Genomic DNA, 12,335 nt, shown 5'->3' with positions numbered 1-12,335 from the left:
CATTCCCAATCTATTGTTCTCTCTTTTATTTCACTGGTGAGGTTTGCCATTGTAGATTCAAATTTTCTGCTCTGCTCATTATTTTTACAGCACAAGACATAATTTCTGTTCTCATAATTCTTATTTGTCTTTTAAACCATTTAGGAACAGTGTGTTGTGGTTCCATGCTCTCCTCAAATTTCACAGAGTCTTCTATCTCATCAAGTGTTAAATCAATTTCCTTAATTTTCCAGTGTTTATTGATAGATTCTTAAACTCATTTACTAAATTTGGAGATCAAATTTCCTTCTGTTGTTATGGTTTTTCTTGTTGATTTTTCTATTTATGTACAAGGACTTTGAGTTTTCTTCTTCCTGAAATCTTTGGTAATTTCAGTCTTCTTCCCTCCTCCTCACCGTATTTTCTCTATCACTCACTTTCTGCCTCCCTCACCACTGATAGTGGTTTCTTTGGGATGGGGGGTGGAGCATAAAGCATGTTAGTCTCCTCTCACATTGGGTAATTTGTGGTTCACCATCTTAGGTCTCTTCCCCAACTGATGTTTGGGTAGTCAGAATTGGCCCCAATTGGATGCTGTGCTCTTTCCTCATGCTTGGTGTAACACTATCCAGACCACACACACACACACACACACACACACACACACACACACACACACAAGCACACACCACACACAGAGTGTTCTAGCCTAATAACCTATCTCACTCCCTTTATTCCTCAAATCTCTGGTCTAGAAGCAGCAGTTTAGACCCTGTTCCCCTAGCATTAGCAGTTCAGAGTTTTGCAACACTGGTGCTTCTGGTTTGCAAAATTGGGCAGGCTTTTGCCTAAAAGACTATGGCCATGTTGGGCTGCTGAAGGACAAGTAAACTTCCACAGCCTGGAACCAGGATCTTCTCCATGGCACTAGAAAAATAAAGAGGGTACAAGGGGGAGGAGTGAATTTTGCTGTAACCCTGTGTCATGTCCTTGGGTCCTCTAGAACAGCTTCGCTTTTTTGTAGTACATGAGGTCTAGGAGGAGTGCTGAGTGAGCTCAGGGTCGATAAGCATCATTTCATGTTTTGTTTGGTTTAGGTTTTTCTTTCTTTTAGAGTCTGTGTGTCTTAGACCATGGACACTGCCAAAGTTGCTTTATCTTTTTGGACAATTTTTATTTTGGAGAAGTTTGAAAGGCATTGGGGATCAGAGAAAAAATCTAGTCCTCTGTCTTGTTACTTATGTAACCTGGAATTCCCCAAAGCCCTCATTTTATTGTTGGGGAACAGTTGCAGGAAATATGAGTGACTTCTCCAAGATCATACAAGTAAAAAAAAATCACCAGAGGCAGGATTAGAAACTAAGTTCTCCGACTCCAAAGTCAACCCTTTTTCAACTCTTTCATGTTGTCATAAAGAAGAGTTATGCAGTTATCATAGTTGGAAGAAGTGCCCACAGAGTAACTGGGGGAAAATACTATTAAAAAAAGAAGTGCCCACATCAATGAGATCATTTATCTAGTTATCTAATCTCCATAGGGAGAAGAGTTAACTTAGTGTCAAAGAAGCCTCTCAGTTTATCGACTAATCAAAGATTCATTCTGAGTAGGACAAGCACTTTAAAGGCATGCTAAATTAGCAGAAGGTAGAAATAAACTACTAATAAATGAGGATTTTTAACAATTAGGATCACAAACATGTCCCTGAGCTTCCTCCCTGATGTCAGAGAAAGCTTCTATAAAACATAAGATAAAACTGAGAAAGCACAGCTGACAATGTTAAAATGATTTTGAAGGGAGGCTCACTATTCCCTAAAGCAGTTTATGAAACCTAGATGGGTAGTTAGGAGGATTTAATGAAATAGCTAAAAAAAACTGCCAAAGATATCTGAATCTACTAAGTGATGTAAAAGTGAGAATATTTACCCATTACAATAAGTATTATTTTACATGTATATGGAGCAATACAGTTATCATAGAAAGTTTATTCTCATTCTCCTACTCCATTCCTCACGAAAACCTGTGAGATCAGAATCATACATATGCCTCATGATAAGAATGGAGTATTCCTATGATGGAGTATTCCTAAGATGAAACTGGATGTCAGGTTGGATGACTTTGCGAGGTCACATAACCATAAATTTCAGGGCTAGAAATTAAACTCTTAAGTTCTCTCTCCAATTCTAACACTTTCATAGAAAAGATCTAACTATATTTATCCTCTCTTTTTCACTTTTACATGAATCCAAAAGAGCCCTATAAGGAGTTAAGGGTAATAAAATGATTTCAAATTGCAATAAAGTACCATGGTGAGTATTATATGAATTAGACATGGAGCAATTAATGGAAAACTAAGGGCACTGGCATTTGACATTTTAAAGCATTTCCCCCACCAGGAATCTATCATGACCAAATTACAGTCTTAGTGACAATGGAAATGTCATAGATAATTGGTCACATATCCATGCCCTTTCTTCTGGGAACTAAAAATATCATTAAGGCAATGTGAACATTTGTAGCCAAATATTTTGGGGTCCAAAATCTTGTGAAGAATCTAAGCTTTACTCTCTGGATTTACCAAGTCTACTCATTTGGAATTAGAAGACTTGGATTCAAATCCTATGGCCGACAAATGTTAGCTATTTGACCCTCAATAATCTCGCACAACTTTCTCTTGAGTTGCATCAGCGGAACAATTTTTGATATTTAAAAACTTCATCCTATCAACTAACATTTATTTAGGCATCTACTATATTCCAGGACAATGCACACACAAACAAAAAAGCAAAAATAATGGGTAGAACTATGTTAGTTTTGCAATATCAATTTGCCAACCTTATTGCTTCATGGTTCTGAAATAAAATATTTTAGAGATATGTTTAAATTCACCTAAGTGATGAAATCCTCCTTATATTAATGAAGGAATACCTAAGAATCATTTGACTTTGAAGAATCATTTGACTTTTGACCTTTGAAACCACTGGAAAGTCATTGTGTAGGACATTACAAAATAAAGATAATTGCTGGCAGCTACATAATGGATTTTTAAAGCAGATTGAATGGATTCTGAGAGTGAATCTTTAAGGGCAACAGATCAAATCTGTATAAAAAAGATTATAAAGTATATTTGCTATTTGTGAATATATCCAGATTTATGAATGTATATTGAATTAATGATAATAATAATTAATTTTAACACTCTAAGGTTTATAAAGCCCTTTATAAATATTATCTTGCTTTATCTCCATCACAACTCTGAAAGGTAGGTATGGATAATATGTCCATTTACAGATGATGAAACTGAGGTAGACAGAGGTTGGATGACTTGCCTAGAACTTAAACAACTACTAAGTGTTGGAGGCAGTATTTTAACTCAGTCTTCCTATTGCCAATTTTTATTTACTTTATTTCATATTGCCAATTTTTACTTTAAAATGGATATGTACGTGTGAATGTGAATGTAGAGGAGAGGTAGATAGATTATGTACAGGGAATGTCTTTCTCTTCTCCTCCACACCTGCAACAATCATCATATCTTCCTTCTGGGGTAATAACAACTGAAGGAAGAAGATTCAGTTTGTCTGACTTCTTCTCTCTAGCTTCTGTGTGACTAAAATGATTGGAATAATCCCATTCAGTTGACTTAGAACAGAGGTTCAGAAACTTGCAACATGACCATGTAAAAAACAATATTTTAAGAAGTATATTTTAGTTTAATTGATTGCCTTTTTAATCAACTATTTAATTGTGTGGATTTACCAGTATTATTCTGAGAAGGGATTCATCTATGCATAGGCTTCATCAGACTACCAAAGAGGTCCATGACACAAAAAAAGGAAAAAAAAACTCTGTCTTAGAGAGGTTTCTTGGGGCTCATAAGAGATGATTAAGAAAGAAGTTGCTTTGTTAGGTCCTGAAAAGATATATATATATATATATATATATATATATATATATGTATATATATATATATATGTGTGTGTGTGTGTGTGTGTGTGTGTGTGTGTATATATTTATATATATATACACACACACATATACACATATATATGTATGTATGTATGTGTGTGTGCATATATATATGTATGTGTGTACATATATGTATATATGTATGTGTGTGTGTGTGTGTGTGTGTATCTTTAGATATCCCCTTCTATAGTGGACAAATAGTTCTTAATGACAGAGAAAGCTTTGTTTAAGGAGAATACCCTCTGTCTCTGCCTGAATGTCAATGACTGCCCAGTGCTAAGAATTGTCAAAAAGAGATGGAGGAAATACATATTTGACAAACAGGAGCTTCTGAGGAACTATAGGAGGACAAGGGTAAGCCCCTTCTATACCTCCTGCATTGCATCTTAACTGAGGCTGTGTGTCTTCACCAGAATTACTCATTGGATGATCTCTTTATTGCTTAAGAACTCTGTTCTGAGTTCAGTTTTTTTTTTTCCTTCAATAATTCAATAAAACTTTCCTTTGGCAGTTTTGTGCACTGTGTGCATAGAAAATGAATTTGACATCAGAATAAGGAATGACACCAGACAGAATTTTTTGCAGGATTTCTGGATAGAGATTAAGATCCAGAGAGGTAAAAATGCCCCCCCAAATCAAGCTCCATCCTTTGCATTATAATATCCTTTGCCACAAGTCTTATAAAATGAGAATTGGGCTCATTCATAAAACCATGCTATGAAACCAGATTCAATGTAATTTTTTTTCAGAAGACAACATCTATAAATATTATACATTCTCTTAAATTAAAAATAACATTCTACATGGACCATTATTGGCATCTCACAAACTTCTTTCTCTTTGACTTATGTTCATTATCACTAGACTCTTGCTTTAAGTTCATACACTCAGAATCACAGAATGAACCTACTTAATTAAAAAAAGAATGAGTGAATTGATGAAAGAAAAAAGAAATAAAGGAAAGAAAGAATGAAGGAAAGAAAAGATGGATCAGAGTAAGTATCTTAAGGCCATCCAAGAATCTATAAGGTCCTTGTTTAATGCATCAGTACTTGATTTTGTGGCCACGCAGTATTGGTCAACGTTGGAACAGGTGAAATATAAAAATGTTTCCCTAACAAAGACAATGAGATACATATGCTTAATCACAGATCTCCTCCTATGTAATTTTATGTGTTGGCTACTGCCCACAGAAATGTCCCAATGAGAAAAATATATTAGCATAATACAAAATTGCATAGAGTCACTGCAAAAGCATTACATATGTTACCATAAAAAATGATAAGAACAAAAAGTAGTATTTCTTTTTTTTCCAAAGGCCTTATTTCTTATTTCCCAAGGTCTTCCTCCTAGTTTTCTGGTCCTGGAAAATGGAATCTAGCAATTTTGAGCTTAATTTAAATTGAAGGTATATTCTGTGTACTTCCTAAGCAGTTTGTTGATGATGTCCTTGGGAATTATTCCTTTGTCAAAGTGGTTTTGACAGAACTGGGTAACACTTCTACCTAACTTAGTGATTGGATTTTTTTTAATCCATAGCACCTTTAAGTGCTATGGTGATAAAAGGAAGAAAATAATGCAGAAAATTCAAGCAAGCAATCAATATAGATCAGTTTTAAACTCAAAAAAACAAATTAAGTGATTCTTTGGAATGCTCTGAAATGGTATCTCTGTGTTTAAAAGTTCATCTATTTCTATTGCCATTTCCCTAAGAATACCAATACTTCATACTTATATACTGCCTACATTTTAAAATATTTTACTTTATCTGCTAATCATACTTATTTTTCCCCTCTACTTAAAAAATGGATGATGTTTTAATTACAAAATTAACATAACTTCCTGATTAGGAGCTTGCCCTCCTACAGATCCCCACATAAGGAGGAGAAAATGCTGGGTGGATCGATTTACTGAGAAACTGTTTATGAAAGAAAGACATTATAAAAACAAATTGCACATTTAAAAAGGCTTGGTAAGCAAGATCATAAAAGGACACAATCCATTACTATAACATGCAAGCTTGACTCCTTAATGCCCAATCAGGGAAAATTAAAGACATGCTGATATAAGAAATTTTAGGAATGATCTCTAGCAAACCTAAGAACAAGCAAGAATGAGAACCAATCAAAAGCTTCTGTGCACTCAGGTTTCTCAGATGCTTCTAGTTGTTTGAAAATCTAACCTTTGCAGATACCCAGGCACATACTATCAGATTTCCCTTCCTCTCTGGGGATGGCATACTTCATTTTCTGTGATAATTTTGTTTCTGTTAATGTCCACTGTCATTAATAAAACATATCTTTTCTATTCCTTCAATAAATGTCTATTTAGCACATTCTATTTATTGACACTGCACGAACCTATGATATATGAACTTATAGAGCCAAAGTGAAAGACTTTAGTCAATATCTTCATGAAACCCTTGACTTTCACATTGCCTCTGAAGTCCTTCAGGGAGAGAATACCCTAAATCTAATTAGAATATGCCAGTACTACTGACAACATAGGTAAACCACTTTATGAGTCTGACAATTCTAAATCTAAACCATCTTCAGACAAAGAATGTGTGTCTATGTGTGTATCTATATATGATTAATATATAATATATAATATAAATACATAATATGTATTTAACTACCTAAATTTCATATTTTGACTCTTGCATATAGGTAGTTTTAATAATTTCATAAAATTAGCTTGGAGAAAGCTGACAGAAAGCTAATAGCAATGGTTAATATGCTGTGTGACAGAATCTGCACAAGCCAGAAGAAAAACTGTAATCTACTAAAATGAAAGCTAAAAGAGACAATGTAAAGTCTTGTACTTGGTTTCAAAAAATCATTGTGGATGTAAGAATAAGGAGTAACTCATTTGACTTAGGGGATTTAGCTACATATAAGATAGATACATAAACATTATGATGTAACTATGGGCCTATATCCCAAACAGATAAAATAAAATGTCATATGTAGTAATATTTGTAGTAAATACACACACACACATATATGTGTGTGTATATATATATATATGTATATGTGTATATATATATATATTTGTGGTGGCAGAGAACTGGAAAATAAGGAAAGCTCAACAAATGGAAAATAGCTGGTACATTAATATAACAGAACACTGTTCTTTAAAAATGATAAAAAGGCAGTTCAGAGAAACATTGGAAGATTTAAATGAGCAGAATGATGTAATGAACAGAACAAGGAAAACAACTTGCATTATAGCAATACCATTATAAAAATTAATAATTTTGAAATGCTTAAGAATATATTAACACATTATAGAACAATTTCCCTAATGAATATAGATGCAATAATTTTAAATGAAATATCTGCAAAAGGATTATAGCAACTTATCATGAGAATAATACACTATGACCAAGTAGGATTTATACCAGGAAAGCAGAGCTGGTTTAATATTAGGAAAACTATCAGAATAATTGATCACATCAACAACAAATCTGACAGAAACCACATGATTATCTCAATAGATACAGAAAAAGCTTTTGCCAAAATACAACACCCATTCCTTTTAAAAACACTAGAGAGAGTAAGAATAAATGAGGTCTTCCTTAAAATGGTAAGTACTATCTACCTAAAACTATCAGTAAGCATTATATGTAATGGGTATAAGCTAGAAGCATTTCCAGTAAGATCAGGGGTGAAACAAGGATGTCCGTTATCACCACTTTTGCTCAAAATCATACAGGAAACGTTACCTTTAGCAAAAAGAGAAGAAAAAGAAATTGAAGGAATTAAAATAGGCAGAGAAGAAACAAAGCTATCACTTTTTGCAAATGATATGATGATATTCTTAGAGAATCAAGTAAAAAAAAGACTACTTGAAATAATAAATAATTTTAGCAAAGTTGTCGGCTATAAAATAAACCCACATAAATCATTGACATTTCTATATATTACCAACAAAGCCCAACAGGAAGAGATAGAAAGAGAAATTCCACTTAAAATTACTGTAGACATTATAAAATATTTAGAAGTCTTCCTGCTGACACAAACCCGGGAACTGTATGAACACAACTACAAAGCACTTTTCACACAAAGTCAGATCTAAATAATTAGAAAAAAAAATCAGTTCTTCATGGGTAGGCTGAGCTAATATAATAAAAATGACAATTCTACTTAAATTAATTTGCTTGTTCAGTGCCCTAACAATCAAACTACCAAAAATTATTTTATAGAGCTAGAAAATATAGTAACAAAATTCATTTGGAAGAACAAAAGCTATAGAATATCAAGGGAATTAGTGGAAAGAAATGCTAGGGAAGGGGGCCTAGCTATTCTAGATCTTCAATTGTATTATAAAGCAGCAATCATCAAAACGACTTGGTACTGGCTAAGAAATAGAGTGATGGGTCAGTGGAATAGGTTAGGTATACAAGACACGGTAGTCAACGACTATAGTAATCTACTTTTTAATAAACCCAAAGACCCCAACTTGTGGGATAAGAACTCACTATTTGACAAAAACTTCTGGGAAAACTGAAAAAGAAACTGGCAGAAACTAGGCATAGACCAAAATCTTACACCATATAACAAAATATAGTCAAAATGGGTACACAATTTAGATATAAAGGCTGAGAGTATAAGCAAACTGGGAGAGCAAGGAATAGTTTATCTGTCAGATTTACAGACAACAAAATAATTTATGATCAAACAAGAGATAGGGAATATTATAAAATGCAAAATGGACAATTTTGATTACATTAAGTTGAAATGTTTTTGCACAAACAAAGCTGATGCAACCAGAATTAGGAAGGAAGCAGAAAACTAAGATAGAATTTTTACAACCAGTGTCTGTAATAAGGGCTTTGTTTCTAAAATACTTATAAGAATACAAGTCATTCACCAATTGATAAATGGTCAAAGATTATGAACAGGCAGTTTTCAGAGGAAGAAATTAAAGCTATCTATAGCCATGTCACAGGAATTGTCACGGGGCTGCGCCCTGACTATTAGAGTCCTGCCTTCTAAGCAGGAAGTTGAGGGTCACAGTCTGTTGTGTGAAAGCAAGGAAGTCTTAACTGACCTCTGCTCTGTGGACACGCAGCAATCATGGCTGGTTTGGCTCTCCTCTGAATGGCTAAGCCTTCCCGCGCACATTCTGTGCACGACCTTGACACGAGGCCTGCATGCTATGAGGGGATCTACTGACTGGCTGTAGGGCTCTGATCATGCGATCCCAAGGTGCCTTGAGGGTTATAAAGGTCACACCCAGCTAACAATAAACAGGAGCTTCTGCCATCTTCTTGTCTCCCGCCTCATCCATGCGTCTCCGGGTTACTGAGCATTGAGTTGGTCTCATGCTCTCCATTGCAGCGGCCGCGACAACTGGCGCCCAACATGGGGCAGATCGATGACAGGCTTGACAGGTACCCCACGGGTGGAGTCTGAACTTCATGAATAGTGCGTCAGCAAGCTTCAAGTTTTCAGCCCGACGGAATCGGGTTTCCGAGACGTTTCCCGTCCTTGGGGGCGGGGAAGGTAAAAGTTTCACTTTACACAGTGGTGCAAAATATAGGGCTTCTCCTTCCCACAGATGAGGAGAATTACGCCAGGGCTTTATATAAGGTAGCGAAGAATGAGGGAATAACGATACACCTAAAAGATCTTAGAAAATTTGTGAGGTTGGCTTTTCAGGTATCCCCCTGGCTCCCAGAACAGGGTTGCTTTGAGCCAGGGAGATGGAAGGTGTTTGGGGAGCAGCTGACCTCGTATGATGGTACTTGCCCTGGGAAAGTTAGGCTTTTAGACTATACCATCTACAATCTTGTAAAACAGGTTCTGATGGATCAAAGCAAAGAGAAGTCCAGTGCTTTCCAGTCTGTACTCAGACAGGTTCCTCCCTCCCCTCCCCCTCTGCAAGCAGACCCTGTTCTCCTAAACCAAGAGAGGATCTTGCAGACCTCCCTCTCCGGTCTCCCCCAGGACACTATTCAAACTTGTATCCCAAATTGGGGGAGCTGGAGGACACTTTAAGAAACTTGGTAGTGATCCCTCCCAAGAATCAGGGATTGCGGGAGCAGGATAGTAAGGAATTTCCACCGACAAGAGCAGATATTCCTGCACAGGATGTTAGAGCAAAGCCTCCTGTAGAAAATTTTCCTGCTGCGCCAGAAACAATGGGAGAAGTAGAAGAGACTGAAATAGTCATAAAATCACTGCTCAGAGAAAACTGCAATGAAGACTGTAAGAAAGCCATGCTAGGTTTGCCTAGGGATGCTACCTTACAGAAAATAATAAGGAGATGTGAAAAGGTAGGGACTCAGTGTTTCCACTTTGAGTTGATGAATCCATTTTTAGCAGAGCATAAGTCAGGGGGAAAAACAGGGAAAAAGTGCTATCAATGTGGGGGACAGGGGCACTTTAAGAAAGACTGCAAGTCAAACAAAGGGCGCCCTACCACACCCTGTCCAAAATGCAAGAAAGCAAGGCACTGGGCCTCTGAATGTGGGTCGGGAAAGGGGGGCAGGGGCTCTGCGGGAGCCCCAAACACTCGTCCCATGGGAATGACAGCACAGGAATCAACCCCGCTCCCAAACGAATGGGGAAAGAAATACATGACTCTAGCTGCCCAAGAAAAACAATTCGAGTATTGAAGCTGAGAAGCTTAGATAATTTTAGACTGCCACCCCATGCTGTCTGTAACATCCCACTCATGGACCAACAGGAATTAGGGCCAGAATTTTCCTTGATTACCATATCACCCCAGATCAGCACTACTCAATGCAGTCCCAGTTATTCAAATGTATAAGGGTTCCCTCTCTCACCTCACCATGATTAACACCAACAATGATGATACCTATATAGAAAGGGGACAGTGTGTGGCTCAAGCCATCACCATCACTGCAGAATTCCACATAGAAAACCATACCATAATAAAAGGCCCACAGACGGGCTGGAGATCAGGAGCATTTTTTTACACAAGCCATCTCTATGGACCGTCCCCTATGTACTATAAGTGTAGAGAAACAGAAATTTACAGGGTTAATTGATATTGAGGCTGATAAATCAGTATTCCCTGAAGACCAGTGGCCACCTTGGTGGCCTAAGGAATTGGCTTATACCTTTCTATGAGGTATAGGAGGCAATCAAGAAACAGAAATCTCTACACGTCCCCTCACATGGGAAAAGGACAATAAAAGTGGCACGTTCCGTCCGTATATCACAGCAGGATTACCTCTTATTTTATGGGGACGTGATGTTCTTACAGACATGGGTGTTACAATCAGCACAGATTTTTTCATCGGGGCCACTGATGTTTCATTAACAGCACATAAATTAGTTTGGCTTACAAAAGAACCAGTGTGGGTTGATCAGTGGCCCCTGAAACAAGAGAAAGTAATCGCCTTACATTTTTTAGTACAAGAGCAATTACAGCAGGGACACATAGAGGAAAGCTCTAGTCCATGGAATTCTCCTGTATTTGTCATTAAGAAAAAATCAGGAAAATGGAGAATGTTAATAGATTTAAGGGAAGTAAATAAAAGAATGAAAACATGGGTCCTTTACAAACAGGACTACCCTCACCTAATATGATCCCTAGACATCAACCCTTGTGGATCCTTGATATTCAAGATTGTTTTTACTCCATACCCTTGCACCCTGATGACTGCAAGTATTTTGCATTTTCTATACCTACACCAAATCACTGTACTCCTGCTTGGAGATATCAATGGAAAGTTTTACCACAAGGAATGAAAAATAGTCCTACTATTTGCCAAAGATATATAGCAGACCTACTAGAGCCTTTAAGAATCAAATATAAAGGAACCTATTTAGTGCACTATATGGATGATATTCTTTGTAGTCATGCCAATTTAGAAGTCCTTGAGCAAATGCTCCAAGAAACAGTATCCATTCTAACAAACAAAGGGCTCAGATAGCACCAGAGAAAGTGCAAAAACAAGCTCCTTTTCAATATCTGGAGTTTCAACTTGACTTGGAGGAAGTCTCTTTACAATCTCCTGAGCTTAGACAAGACAAGGTACAAACTTTAAATGATTTCCAAAGATTGATAGGAGATAATCAATGGATGCAACCAAAGGTAGGCATTACTAATGAGGAGATGCAGCCCTTATATTCTATCTTGAAGGGGGATCCCCACTTAAATTCTCCTAGAAAATGGACGCCTGAGGCTGAACAAAGCTTAAAACACATCATTAGGAAATTAGGAAACCACACCCATCGAGTATCTCCACAGAAGGAGATTGAAGCCACATTGATAATGGCTCAACAACATCCACACATTATACTTCACCAAGAAGAAAAAATTATAGAATGGTTATACAGCAAAATTAGTAATAAGAAGGTTTTAACTAGTTATCTAGAAGAAGCGTCTATGTTGGCTAAAAAGGCACCTCT

This window comes from Vombatus ursinus, unplaced genomic scaffold (assembly GCF_900497805.2).
Source record: "Vombatus ursinus unplaced genomic scaffold, bare-nosed wombat genome assembly UNPS02014821.1, whole genome shotgun sequence".
NCBI classification, from domain to species: Eukaryota; Metazoa; Chordata; class Mammalia; order Diprotodontia; family Vombatidae; genus Vombatus; species Vombatus ursinus.
This window is presented reverse-complemented; position numbering follows the sequence as displayed.